Source organism: Bombus pascuorum, chromosome 5 (assembly GCF_905332965.1).
Source record: "Bombus pascuorum chromosome 5, iyBomPasc1.1, whole genome shotgun sequence".
NCBI classification, from domain to species: Eukaryota; Metazoa; Arthropoda; class Insecta; order Hymenoptera; family Apidae; genus Bombus; species Bombus pascuorum.
The window spans coordinates 4699078-4714634 of record NC_083492.1 but is presented as its reverse complement, the minus strand read 5'-3'; the positions used below and the strand labels follow the sequence as shown (position 1 = coordinate 4714634).

The following is a 15557-nucleotide window of genomic DNA, read 5'->3' as shown; positions in this document are numbered from 1 at the left end:
ACACCAGACACTCGTAGCTTAAATTATTGCTTTTTGAAGATTACGCGAATCAAGAAGGTCGTCGATTATCACACCGAACGAACGCCACTTTCGTTTCGACGATCCATCACATCCACCTCCTGCTTTTTTGACTTCGTTTTCTAAATTTTATATTCGAAATCTTCAAACAGTCGAGGTTACACATCCACCCTATCGTGACGACGACCGATCCCGTGATCGTACTATACGTTGCCTCTTGTGCAACGACTCGTGGTGTCGTGGCTCGTCGTCGATCCAGGATCATACGAATCAATTCTGACTTTACGATTGGCCGAGACAGGCGCGAGCGACACCGCGGCACGAGATTATGCATCTGCAAGATAATAAAGCCTGTGTCTACTTAATTGGAAGAATCAGAAAACAGGTCGAGATAGTGGCCGATGGGTCGTTATCTCTTGGCAACTTCTGAACTTTTCCACGATCCGCCACTTCTTTTCTCTCTTTTGGTCTCGTTCCCGCGCGATGAATTCGTCACAGAATGTTTTATACTCTATCCATTTTTCGATTTTTGTTGATAGATAAACCGCCGAGGTTTTCCTTCGCATTTATACTTGTACATTTTTAATAAATTGATTAAAAAATCTGACTCCAATTAATCAACTCACCCTTAATCGATAGAAATTGTTTTTCACCAAAGAAATTAATGAACGCGAGAAGCATGAAATTATCATTCTCAATATTGAATGTAAAATGGCTTTCTTACAATTGGTAATCTTCTCGTTCGAAAAAGAAAAGAAAAAAGGATGAAAAAAACGCAACAAGCTCTTAATTGCACTTCGTTCGGCGATCGTGCAACAAGCATCGTCAAAGATCCAAGACATTGAGCATTGACAGAATGGCGCCGGTTACGTAAAATCGGACCTGGTTCGATGCCAAAAAACTAGCGGAGGCACTTTCTCGACTAGCCGTCACACCAGGGTGCTTCCGAGAAAGCTGGAAAGCGGGATGAAAGTCGTTTAGACTTTACCACCACTCAGCTCGAGGGAAATAAATGATGTCAGGACTGGGTATGTTTATTCTCCACGGTTCTCCGCGATATTTATGGGAACATCGTAAAACGACAATTTCTCGTCGAGTTTAGGATGCTGCGCTCTCCACCATCCCTATTCTGGTACACTAGGTCTTTTTTTGCGGTGTCGTATATCTGCTTTCTCTAAAAAGTAGCCTATACAACCGGAGAAAGCATATAGGTTGTGCATTGCCGGTGGACGAAATGCCAGGAAATCTTACCCACGCTGGGCTTTAAAGCAATTTAGTCTTTAATAGAACGAAGGTCAGCTTCGGAAGAATAAAGTGGTACCATCTCGTTTCTTAGTGTGAACGTGTACGATGTGTGTGAGCATGTTTGAGCGTATTCTGTAATAAAATAAGTGGTTCCCAGAGATCCTTATTAGTCGCAAGGGTGGAGAAGGAAGAGAAAGAGAGGGAAATAAAATGGAGATGATCATAATCGATATCACAAGTGCAGCGGAAGGAACGAGATGTTCCTTTGATCTGATTCGGCGTGAATGATGCTTTATTAGTGTCGGTCATTATCGGGCCAATTGCTGTTATACAGGGTGTTTTATTTTACAGTGTTATCCAAAATAAGTGTCTTAGTTAGAATAAAATGTTATTTCTCGTTGTTTCTCTATGGAAGTTAATAGATTTATCGAAGCCAGCGTTCGTTTCTACATTATTGCGAAACTAATAATTGGTGGAAGATCGCATGTACTTGAAATAATTCATTTTTACGTGATATTCTTCGCGGATTTATCGTCTAATTGTGTAAGGAAAAATTTCCACTTTGCGACAAAGTAACGAAGAAACTCGTCAACGTGGAACGTGATTTGTGAATCATATGTATTCGTAGCGATAAGAAGATTTAGGTATTAACTTTGAAGACTCTCTTGTTAAGGAATTTCATCTGAAATTATCACGGATACAATTGACGATACTGAAAGAAGTAAAGATTAATATTGAACTTAATTGAATGAATTGTCGTCCTTGAATTAGTTTTATGATATCTGATCGTATGCTTTGCACCACGTACCGATATTACTGATCGATTAGGCTATTCAAATAACGTTTAACGAAATTCCTGTCAAACGTCACATCATATGCTGTTTGATTAGCTATATGTGTTACGAGTTTACATTCTGGAACATCTCTCAAAGTAAATTAAAATTGTAATCTAAAATTGTCGAATATGCAGAAAGTATTTTATATCGATCGATTAATCTCTAGCATCTTGCTTCGTAATTACCTAAATATTCTCTGTGTATTTGTGTATTCGAATTTCTTTGATTATTGATTATACCAAGATAATGATCTCCGGTAATTAAAGTCCTCGATTTACATTGTTCCATTAATTGTCCCATTTGTAATTCAATTCAAAATTCATTTGTATCCATTTGTACACGTAAATAATAAATTAGTACTCTTAACAAACAAGAGAAAAAGATGAAATAACGATAAAAAAATGATAACAAGAAAGTTAACAAGATCTGAAAATTGAACTCGAGGTAGCCATTGTTCTATATATAACGTTATCAATCGTTTGCAGACTTCACGGATTTATTGTTCTACGAGCGTGAACGAATCTCTAGTAAAGTAATCTACAATGTTCACTGGGAACCTTGACTAGCGAGCTCGGATGAGTGTCGAGAACCCACGAAATTCTTTCGGAATGTTTAATTACCTTATCGTCGGCTGCTTGGCCTACCACGTATCGCGTATTACCTGGTGTCTACCGATAGAAAGCGGCCAAGGTAAATAGTGGAGAAAAACGGAGAAAGGTATCTCTGGGATTGCGATTACGAGATCCCTTTTCACCGGGCCAATTCATCATGGAATTTTGCAACCCTGTTTCTTGCAACATGTCATTCGATACAACAAACGAGACGTAATTTCATACAAAATTATTTCGCGCCAACAGAACAGACGTAATCCTAATCGTTTTATTAATATCTACATCGTCTCACGTAATTCGTACTGTCGATTATCAATTAAGTAATTGATAAGTGATTAGCTATCGTAAGATTGTTGTAGGGTATCGATCAATCAAATACCGTGTATGTCTGTGATATGAATAAGTTTATGAGAACTAAGATATTCAGGGAAGAAGAGATTCTCACTGAGAATTGATTGTAAAATACTCCCAAATAAAAAAAGAAGAAAAAGAAAAAGAAGAGAAGAAGAGCTTTAGTTTAGTAAGAAAGGTTAGAAAGTGGGATCCGTTTCTTTAAGATACGTACACGATCACACACCGTATAAATTGTTCTACTCTATCTTGAGAGTTTTATTAATGCATCATAGCAATTTCGAAATTACTATACTTATGATAGTATATCTGTATAGAGTCAATACGGTGCGTCAATAGATAATTCCACGTCGATCAGAATTAAATAGCAATGATATTACAATGATTTATAGATAACTTGAAAATAATAGTCTAAAGAGATAAAAATTAAATATTAATAAACAGTTTAAAAAAATAAAAACAATCTCTCATCTCCGACTTATAACTGACCCAATTCGATATACCACATTTCGAAATTTAAGTTTCCACCCATACCTGTTAACTAATCACCCAAATCTCTACGAAATCCAAAATTTCATCGAACCCATACCGTCCCAAGTTCATCCATAACACCCTAAAATCGATCGTATTACATCGGCCCAATAAATAAATCGATATCACGAGAAAGGTTAATTATCGACTATCGTTACGAAAACGAAAAAGCGCCGCCAATACCTGATTCCAGACTTTTACATACAATCTTGTCGCGCTGGGTTCTATCCAAAAGCGGCACTTATTCGCCATAGAAGGGCCATTACTCTTCGGTTCGTCCGTGAACGTCTTTTCCGGAGCCAGGTCGTTGTGAAATTCGGGAACCCTTCTTCTCAGTATTCCTTGGGTATTGCCTTGAACGGCAGCTTTACGGTCAGGTCCAAAAACCATCTGATTCCAAGATACTGTAGGAACGACATAGAGGAAGAACGGAGCGTTGCCGATCCACGATGAACCAAGAAACGCTTATTTCACAATTTACGACTCTGCATGTGAAAAGTTTGGGAAAAAGAAAAAGAAAAAAGAAAAAGAAGAAAAATCACTTCCAACTATGTTGTCTTTTATGCTTCGGTTGTCCCTGTCCGTTTTGACCCTCTCGTTAAGCTCAAATGGCTGGCGTGTTCTAAAGTGACACCTTGGGGCGTAGCTCGATACTTTTAAGGTGACCCATGCCGACGTGCCTTTCTTTCGTTTTTCTTTCCCTTTGCTATTTTTTTTCTTTTTTTTTCCTGGGCTGAGCTCTTAAGTGAGAACACTTGTCGAACCTACATGGTATCGACGATGAAGCCACCGCTCGCGTAGAAGCGCGACATCCCCGGCATTCTGCTCGCGTCTTCTGGGCTTGGTTTAAGCGCGCGAACGCTCCAGTGTGGCCAGTTCTCTTCCCAGAGCAAGTCCAGGGACGAGTTTCGGAAAAAACTTTTCTGCGCCAGCTTGTCTCAAAGCCTTCGCTTCGATTACGCTCTCTCGATCCCGTGGCGTTTGACTATCGCGAAGTAAATATCTTCCGAAGTGAAGCGTTCGGCTTGAAAACTGTTTCTCGTTGGCTACGCCCCTTTGCTTCTTGAGGTGGTTGTTATCCATAGCTTATCTTGTGAAATTATATATAGGATGTATGGTTTTGTTTGTATACTAAGATCTTTTGGGGAAAGCTGTGAAAGATTTTTTAACGCTACATCTACATTTTTATCAATTTTTAAGGTATTTTTTCCGTTTCGTTTGTACCGTGCAGCATTTCAATTATTCCCACGTATATATGGTTCACAACTTTTGAAGTAATCGCGTTTCACATTTAAAGTATTCTATGTGTTATTTATTTGTATCGAAGTAATCGCAGGTATTAGATAATCTGATTTTTCGATTCGCAGTGTGACAGAGGATTTCAATTTTAAAAGATTGTCGCTGTGATATAATTTCGCAGAAAGATAGGGTTCGAGCGAACAGGTAGTGTGTCGTCGTTTTTAATACGATTAGATTCGAAATAAAAATACATAAATCTATCAGTGGCGCCAAACGAGACAAATGTTCGTCTGCATCTAGATCAAACATAGATACTTGTATAACTTATTAAATAAATCGACAGTTACCGAAAGATACGAATGATCGATTCCCAGTTAAGAACAGTTCTTACTCGATTTTAAAGTTTAAATAGAAGACGTTAGCGTTGTTATCGCGCTAACCATTAAAGTCCGATACTAATACTCTCGTATCGAGATTAAAGCTCGACCGTTACTTTATCACTCGAGTCCCTTTTCCTGATACAACTTGCACCGATTCGCGTAAACAGTTTCCACAAATACTATTCCACACTAAGTAAACGTTACATCTTGAGTAAGGTAAGGTAAGGTAAGGTAACCTATCTCCAATGCAAATTCAGTTTAACGTTAGATTAAAATATTTTTCTCATATTTATGAAATACAATATTATAGATACGAAAGAAGTTAAATTAAACGTTAAGTTAACGAAATTAAATGAAAATTGCCTTGAAACTTTGTTTTTGGATAAGGAGTTGTCGTATCACGAAGATAAGCGTCATGATCGACAGTGATTTCTTCTTTTCGAGGAATTCCAAGGCACATGAATTTTTTAAACTGCCATGGGCGTGTCTACGAGAACAAACAAACAGTGCACAAAAAGTTTGTTTGAATTCTTACATTCTCGAGCATCTTTTCTGCGAATATTTGGCATACAAATTCCTGAAAGTAAATGAAAAATGTAAACATATGTTTGTTCGGCAAACTTTTTTCAGCAAACAACAGAAGTTCAGAGGAAAATAAGTAACGTATTTAAAAATACTTTATACAATTTATATTTAAAAATGAGAATTTTTAAATATAATTGTAGGCCTATACAGGGTATTTATTCACATAGAAAAAATTTTTATATTGTTATACAATACAATCGAAATACAACGCACCGGATACAAAATATTTCATAAACAGAAAGAAGTGAAAGTATGAGACCTCCAAGAATCGTACGGATATGATGAAAAATGTGGCACAACTACTATGTGCAAAAAAATGGCTGAACATTGTAACCATATATATATATATAACACGTGTTAATACGTAGTTCGAAAATCAGGTTATTGTAACATCAATCACCTGTTGAGGAAAAAATTATTCCCCATGACACGGCTTTATTCTTTTCATAAAGGATTTCATACTGAACGTGTCGATCCTTTTCCTTCGTTACGCCCCGCCTTTAACTGTTTTTCTTTTTGATGCTCTTAATGGCAAAATACTTTGTTGCTGATACCCATCTCGATCCCTCGCAATATTGCAAATCACCAAGATCAATCATCCGCATTATATTCGACATCTGAGGACGAGCAAAAAATTCGATTTCGTAAAAAAAAGATTTTAGTGTCTTGTAGCCCGCCTTGATTTCGTGTTTACCATTTCTGCCAATTTCGTATTATCCATGCAAGAAGGCTATTGGTTTGTTATTCAATTATGCAAAAAATGTCTTCAGTTACCTTAATCTCATTAACTTCTGCTAATTCGTTAATTTCAAATTGGTTATTTTAATAAACTTTAATAGACTTCGATGTTTATTCGTATATATCTTAGAAAATATTAATTTTCAACTGATATTGCTTTTACATATTTTTTTCATAAGATCTTGTATATCTATGATCCCTCAAAAATTTTGTAATTTTTTCATCCTCTTTAATTTTAACTTCACCAAATTAAGAAACAAGTAAATTCTAAAACATTACGATATATCTTTCAGAAAACAGAGATATATAAGATTATTTTTTTTTTCTTTTTTAAATACATCAGATAAAGAAATTTCCTACAAAATTTGTCGTTTACAAAACATAAATAAATTGCTTATAGCATTCAATAAATAAAACTTATGTTCGTCAAGTAATCTAATAATACGGAAGCATATCGTTTATGATGATTTATTGCCCCATCACTTCAGCCATAAAATTCAAAATGTAAAAATGGAAGGATAAGCCTGGATTCGAAGCACAAATATCCTGACCTCTCAATTTTAATAGATTATTATTATGAGCAAAGAAAATGTTATAGCTCGGTATTATTCTGCAATGATTTAACCAAATATTACACATTAGACATTGTATTAGATACGCATTAACAGAGTATAAACTTGAATGCAACGGCTGCTTCTCTGTAGGCAATACCAATGCCTACCACCACTTAATCTCCAAGCAGTAAAAGGATTTATTGCGGATAATTCTTAGTACCTAGTACCGTTAGTTCGAAGAAATATTTTCAAGAACCATTAAGTTACCGAAAAATATTCTCGATCTTTCAAGTACGGATCTTCGTAACTAAACACCCCGCTGATAAAGCCATAATGATGTCATGATTTAGTTAAGTATTTTTAAAGCTGTTCTTAACATTTGGGGTAGACTACCACGTACTATGCTTTCATAGGGTGAAACGTATAGAATTTATAGTCGTAATTAGCTTAGGATAGCATTCTTCGACTTATTTTGTACGATGTAGGTATGTAATTGCTTTTTATTGGCGGTTAGTTGACGCAATCTTTATTTTATATTATTTATATTATCCTATGTTAGTGAAATGAAAAAACAAAGTTTTCAAAAGAAGGCATCGACACGTGTAGTACGAAGAATTTTTATTAAAGAGATATCGATACTATATGAATTTTTGACTTTTGCAAAAACAGATCGAAACCTACTGTTAATAAAAATAATTAATGATCTAACAAGATTAAGTTCCACTTTCGTATTAGCCTTCTCTTTGCAGATACTCTACATTTATGTTTAAATGAATCAAACGAATCCTCCGTACGAGTTAATGGTACTATCAATTTATTCTTCTAAATGTTCTATCATTCAAAGCGAGGAATTCATGGAAATTCCGGAATGAAATATTTAATTAAACAGATGTACGATATAATTTTACGATATTATTCGCGGGATGAAATTAAATTCGGGTATAATTTTCGCAGTAAGTAAAGAAGCATCTATAGAAAAGATTAGTTAAAAGCTTCGTCAAGAGATGTGGAATTCATTCCTCACAGGCAGAGCATTTACACGAGTTAAGGGTGGTCCCGGCGTATTTTGGCTGCTCGTTAGCGGAACAATTGAAAAGCCACTCGAACGGGAAGGAAGCGTATTCCTCCTGCTGCCTCGGCGCTAACAATTAACATGCGACCCAAGGAAAGTATATATGTATATACTTTAGATATACCAACGGAGTTTCGTCGTGACCAAATGGTATGGCGTTAATTTTCGCGTAGAACCTGCCTTGAAATTTCAATCACCTCTTGAAGTTAAACTTTCTTTTACTTAACATTTCCATCGTGAATTCGTCGTAATCGTGATAGCACTTATATAACATTACAGGATATCCCTGATAAATATAAAACGCTTTTCTTCGAGATACGAATCTTAAACCACTCGAAATAGTAAAAGGACTACTACCACTTAAAAGAAATAAAATAAATCTCTACGATAGACATCTTTTATAAATATATTATATGCAAAAATGTAGAAAATATGCACAGTAAATCGCTAACTAGGACACTTAGCGTGTTCTCTATTTACGTTCCATTTGTTTACTTGCATCGACAACGATGGAAAATTGCATAACCTTCCGTGGTCTATGGACCAGAAAATCTTCAAAATACAGAACGTTACACGATCGAACCAAAAATAAAAGAAATCTCAGGACGATCGCCTACGCGCGTTGCAAGTCAGCCGGAACGAAGGGTAAGCGTTAGTTCGCATGCATTCCGCGGCTACGGCGGCTTCCGTCGATCGTGGAGGGGCCAGACGGTGAATCAAAGGTTACGCGATTGCACAAATTCGCATAAGATCCACGCTCGAAGGATCGACGTATCCGATGACGTCACCACTGGCAAATCTCACCTTCTGGGTGGAGGCAGACGCCGGTTGACCTTGCTTGCGCGCGGTCATCTGCCAGTCGGTTATTCACACGAGATGGCGGAAAGGAGAAGAGGTGCGAAGGAAGGAGAGGAGAAAGAGGCCGCCAGTGGAAAAAGCGAAGAGAGAAGGTGGTATCGGCGAAGAAACACCGAGATAGGTATAATGAAAAAGAGAGACAGAGAAGGGTGTGGAGACGCGCATGCGGTCAACCAGCTCAGCCTCCCACTATACTCACGATACCTCCTTCTCATCTACCTCAACCTTTCACTATCTTCCGTCCGCCGTGGCCGAGGATACTACGATACTACTTATTGCTGTCAGTCAGTGCACTCGTAGCGTGGTTTAATGAATGAAAGGAATCGGAAACGTTCCCTACACGGATGGTACTTCGATTTCGAGCTCGTGGAATTGATACTATCGATCGACGAGCAGACCAGTTAACAACCATACGAATAGGCAGACAAGAAACGGTTTTGGATAGGGCTGCCAGAGTTTCGGTAATGGACGTCTTTCGATCGACCATGGAGCATTTTAATTTTGAATCTCACGATTTTTTTTCTCGATGTGACTGTATCTACAGATATGCAAATGTTTTCCGCAAAGTTCCTCGAAGAGTGAATATACTAAATTCACAGTAAAAGATGAAATGTGGATGTTAAGAGGACAGCATTTAAATCTTCGTTTTAAGGAGAATTCTTTGTACGATGATTCAATCGGTACGAGACTATACTAGTTTCATAATTGACGGATTATCACACAGCTGCGAATTGATTACAGAATCGTACAAGACGGTATGCAAAAAACCTATCAACGCGTACAACGATTTAACGAGACATAAGACGATTTTTCCTTCGGCGTTTCACTCCTACTATCGCTCGACATTTATTAATCAATAAGTTCTCTTTGGCGTCATATCGCCTAACAATTCGTTCCAATATCGTAGTGAGAAGTATTTTAACACCTACACACATTTTCACGCAAAACTGCATCCAACCATCAAATCTTTCTTCGACCCACGCCCTTCTCAAACAACGTCACAAACAGACACAAGTGAAATTGCGCAAATCCTTTCGTCACGATCGACCGTGTAAAAGAAAATCAGATTCTATGATACTTTCAGAAGCTAAACGCTTATAATCTTGGAAAAAAGCGGAGATTCGTCGTATCTGCGAAATATCACCTAGCGCGAGATGTATCCGTCGGTTAATCCCAATTAACACAGTTAAAACGATTCGTCTCGTAAATTGGAATCGGGAAACATCGAACTTTTCTGCTGGTATATACTTCGCACAGGGCAAAAGGAAGGAAACTTGTGGAATGTCGTTACGGTACTGTCAAATACGCGTTCCGAATAATCCATCAGTTTGCCCCCTCGAAGCCTCTCTCTTTGCCTACGCCATTGCGAGATTCATAGATAGATAGTTACCTGGAAAGAGAGAGTCGACCCCCAAGAGCTTTTTCGGCATGGTAAGGCTCTTTCAGTATCCTTTCGAATGGTCAAAAGATCGATCCTCTATTGACCGTTCGCAGTTATCAGTCAACTGGCAGAATTATTGATCGATCAGCGACACCGTCATACCGGAGCTGGAGATCTTTGATTGTGTTTTCAGATCGCTCTCCGACGCGAAATCGTACCAATGGAACAGCCAAAAGCGATAGGACGAATTTGTTTTTTGAGAGTAATTGAAAAGTTGAAAGGATGCCAGATATAAAGGGAATCTTTTTTTCCTTTTTCGTTTTTGCTGCTAGGTTAAGCGAGAGTAGTGTTTGTACAGATTTTTTTATCCTTTTTACTTATCGTATCGTGATACCTTTAAGGTAGCGAAAAAAAGTTTGAACATATTGTTGTCAAAGTTGACCAGATTCCTAGAAATGTTATTATTAAACATCCATATGGAAACAAGGATTTACGAAGATGAAGAAAGTATGTACGTTTTGTGTATACTTCTCGGCAAAAACTGAAAAAAACGTTTGCGGCTGTTTACACTGGAGATGAATGAAAAACATGGTCGAATGGCAAATATCACGACGACAGTACCTGTTGCCTATAGTTTTTCTTGAAATATTTGAAGCTATTGTGTAGAACATTCACTGTAAACTGCCGTGTGAAATTCCACATTGATATCCTGGTGATTTTCAAAACCCGAGGACCATTGGAAAGTGACCCAACGGTTTGTGCCATTCGTTTGTGTCAATTAGGGTCTATTAAATATTGTTTGCCTTCACCTAACTATTTGCCGAAAATATTCTATTCAGTTTTCCGTTAGAAAAATATTTATCATTCAGTACACAATTTTTGTTGTTTTGAATCATCATTTTTCTTATAATGCGGATGATGTTGTTCAATTTCTCCAGAATAATATTATGTATAATATTAAATAATATAAATAAATTAATGTAATGTAAATAATATATAATGATATATTGTTAATATTTAAGAATTATATATGAATCATCAGACGTACTAAAGAGTTGAACAAATTATTAAAGGTACTAAATTATTATAAAGAAATTTCTATTCAAATAATAGATAACCTAACGAACAATAAATTCTAAACAAATTTCTGACATCACGCTGTATTAACAAAAAAACAAAATCGAGCCAACGAGTGTTCTCGACACGAATTTGTTCGCGCAAACGAATTTGTAAGTCGATTTGACGCAAAAGTCAGATTTCTGCGAGATTAGCTGTTCATTGGTTCTGCAGGGCGGATGATTTCGCAACCTCTGAAACTGGATCGATTTTCAAAGTTATCGAGTTTCACAGCGACTTTAGAGGCCGAATACTACGTTGCTTCCGTACGAACCAGTCGAGTGTGAACTGTCAAGGATGATCTGACTCTCTGCCGCGTCCTTATTGACGTTTCCAGTCTAAACAAAGTGCTGCTTTAAGAACTACGTCTCGACCACGGAATTCGAAATACGAACCAACGTTTGACCACTTCGGCTACGCGTCAATATTTACAAATTTTCATCATCGCTATCGCGACATCATATTTCGAACCGCTTCCTTTGTTTTTTCAAAACATCTACGAATATCATCCGAACAAAAGTGAGCTTTTGCGGTGTTATATGATGAGGAAAAAAAGACTGGAGAATGCGATCTGGCGAACGAATCGAGATAGAAATCTCTAAATTTGTTATCTAACTCCCAACTGCTTATCGGTCTTTGCTTCCCTCCCCTTTTTTTCTTACCCAAGCTCTCGTAACGAAACACAGATAGTATGCTTTTTTGCCCGGTAATAACTATATGCATAAATAACTCGCGTGAAATACGAACAAGTTAAGCATCCAGTCAATAACGAAAAAATTTTTCGACGTACTGAGTCCCCTTCGATGTCTATAAAATTTAGTAGCAGAATCCGAGATATGGCATTTTTTACCTCGTTATTTTGGTATTTTTGTTTTTGATAAAAAATATTAATCAGTTTAGCTGTTGAAAATTACAATATCTAAGTAAACCTAACCAGCGACGCTTCAATAGAAAGAAAGCTGATCAATTATAAGACTGGAAAAGAACTGAAAAAGATTATTGAATTCTACACAGAACAGTAAGGTAATACTTAACGACACGATGCTTAGGTAAAGTTTGTCAAAAGCACACATAATATATAGCTAGCTATATACATGTATATATATATATATATAAATAGCTAGTGAAATTCTAAATAGAACATAACATAGAATAAAATAGAATGGAATCAAAATGGTGTTACTAGAACATTATTAGTAAAATAAATAGGAAGAATTTTCACAACCTACCGCAACTTACTCGAACAGGAGTTTGGACGTATTTGAGAATGTTTACTCGCGAGCTGCTCGAATCTGTTACTAAGGCGTCTATGCCGCAGCGCTCAATATTACGCGACGAGAAGTAGTCCGCAAAGCCGCTATTCCACGCCAAAAATCTCTCGAAGTACATCACGACAGATACTCAAACTTGTTGAGTAGCTTCGATTAACGTCGTGGACAACTACGATCAAGCTTTCTGCAAACAAAACGACGTAATTTCTGTAATATATGCAACATTATGGCAACGAGAATCGGGCGGGCGCGGCCCCCTATACGGACTCGTCCAGTAGCGTCGCACGCGATTCTAGCACCCAATCGATAGATTTGAATAGAGTAACTGGAATTTGAAAATTTTCAACCAAAATTTGTTAAAATAATATAAAAATGAATAACGTAGTCCATGCAATAGTATAAATATCGTAACATGTATGGATATAGTATTTGTTCATTTTCGTAATAAATAATTTCAATCAGATGTCACAGTATACGTAATACAATATATTTAATTGTTACTTTAAATGTATAAAAATCGACGTGAATTTTATTACAGTCCGATATTACATACGATCTGATTTTTATCAAGATCGTATAAGGTATATTTTGAGCCCAACTCTCAAGAGATTAGATAGAATTAGAAGACGCGAGTTGAGGAAAATGTTTACAGTATATTGTTCCCGTATAAAGTCTTTTAATAAATAGTTCTCAAAGAATACACAGAGTTTACCTATATTGATAGCCGAGTTCATGGTTAAATAAGGTTCAACAAGTTGTTTTCGTGAATTCTATGAATAATTACGATAAAGGGTGTGCGGATGCGATTAAATTAAAGTTTTAACATGTTTACGAATGGAGATTGTTATCCTTTTGTTATTCTTTGCTTGAATCATTTGCAGACGATAATGAAAACTTTGATAGAAAGGGAAATCCATAATCAATAATCTCGGTTCGTCGAAACCTGTCATAAATTTAACCCTTTACTGCTGAAGGTGACGTAACGTCAAGACACTATCAGCCGCTGGTTTCCGTGCAGCTTCGAATTGCACAACATTGTGTGTCAAGGGCTACAAACGTTAGAAGCAGCCTTCTCGGGCATGGCCAACGTGAAACTTCTCTTAAGTCTTAAGTTAATAAGTACCTCGAGTAGAAGACACGTTGCCACATGCTCGCTAATTACATTGTTCCTTAGGACAGAACTGAAAGAGAAAGCGGATTCTGTGAAATCAATAATAAATGCAAAAGAATTGAATTCTTTGAGACGAAAGATGTTCGAATGTATTCTCAAGTTTTTGTACTGAAATAACTTTATACGTACCCCTTTAAGTTTTAGGTAAAATTGCGACACTTTCAATTATGCATACTCTTACTGCTCTTATTGGTCCTATAAACGAATCTATTCTAGGTGTACTTTATTTTACACATTCTTTCAATTACTCGTTGAGTTGAAAGGAACAACAATTGCTAGATAATATAATATTATTTATAATTTGACGTTTGCGAATATCGCATACGTCGATTTCAGGCATTCGCTATTTTAGCCATTCTAGTTGCTTGATTTGAGGTAACTTGACTAACACGAACGAATCTCTAAGCGACAATGTTGACTTGGAATATTATCGAGTCAGTTTTTCCCCGTTATTTTTTCAATCAGTTCCTCGCTATTATGTAAGCCTGATTTAAAAACGAGGCAATCGCATCGTAACGCGTAATAACAGGAATATGATTGTTTCAGTTGCCTTGGAAACGAACGTGCCGAAAGGAAGTTGTTACGGGATTACGTATAAAAACCAGGAAGCGTGAATCTCTCAGATTTATTTACGAATTTGCCGATTGATGTTTGGCGATAAGGAGGAACCGATTAAATTGCAGAAACGATAAACAAGAAAAAGAGAAAGATCGTTTGTTGAACGAAAGGAGCGTTCGACGTTGTATTCGCCTAGAGCAGAGCGGTTGTTACGAAGAATAATAACTGTGGGAGCGTCGCCAATATAATATCTTTTATACTACACGACTGGTTGTAGTATTAAATCCGCACAGGTTCCGACAGGTTGCCAACCACAAGCTTACTCCACATGCGGACTCCACATTTCTCCCATGACAAATTCATGCAAGACAGCGTACATCAAACCATAACATATTCTCTCAACTACACAGGTCGAGCAGCTGCGACGTGATACAAAAGAACGCGATACTACCTGTCTAACGTGAGCGTGGGGTAAACGGTGATCGGTATTCGAGTCGTCAGAAACAATGATCGTTCTATCTTGAAATCGACTGCAGATGGCTTCGTTTGTACAATGTGTCAATGAACTTGCGTGTATACGGGCTATAAATTTTAGTTAGCAAGTTACGAAGATATTGTTGATTATGCATATGCAAGTTAGTTAGCGCTGAAAGGATTGTAAATGCTTTGTATTCAACGAGTCAAAACTAGATGATATATCGCGATCGTAAGTCATGACGAACAATACCAATTAATAAATATATCTCTCGGTCGTATATTTTCATAGAACGAAATTATACGATAGAGTTACGTCTGATCTTACGGATATTATTTACAATACATCTTATTTATAAAAAATGGGGTATTCCGTTGCAATTTTGTATTCCTTCTTATAATAATTTTTACTTAGGCTCGTTAAACATCTTCTAAATAATAAATCACGTATTTCTGTAAGATCCAATCTTCGGTTCTAATCTTTAATCCATGATTAGAAACAATGATTAGAGTTAAAAGGAAAACGTTGCAAAAACAAGTAGACGCGGAAAATTCTTTGAGTCATAAA

General features: G+C 36.9%; 1 long non-coding RNA gene across 1 annotated transcript in view; it reads left to right on the top strand.

The window, feature by feature from the left end:
• Positions 1–15310, top strand: part of LOC132907129 (uncharacterized) — a 110619-nt gene extending 95309 nt beyond the window's left edge. The window contains exon 3 of the long non-coding RNA XR_009658121.1: positions 14504–15310. This is a non-coding gene — a long non-coding RNA (uncharacterized LOC132907129). The remainder of the gene's footprint in view (positions 1–14503) is intronic.
• Positions 15311–15557: the final 247 nt, after the last annotated feature.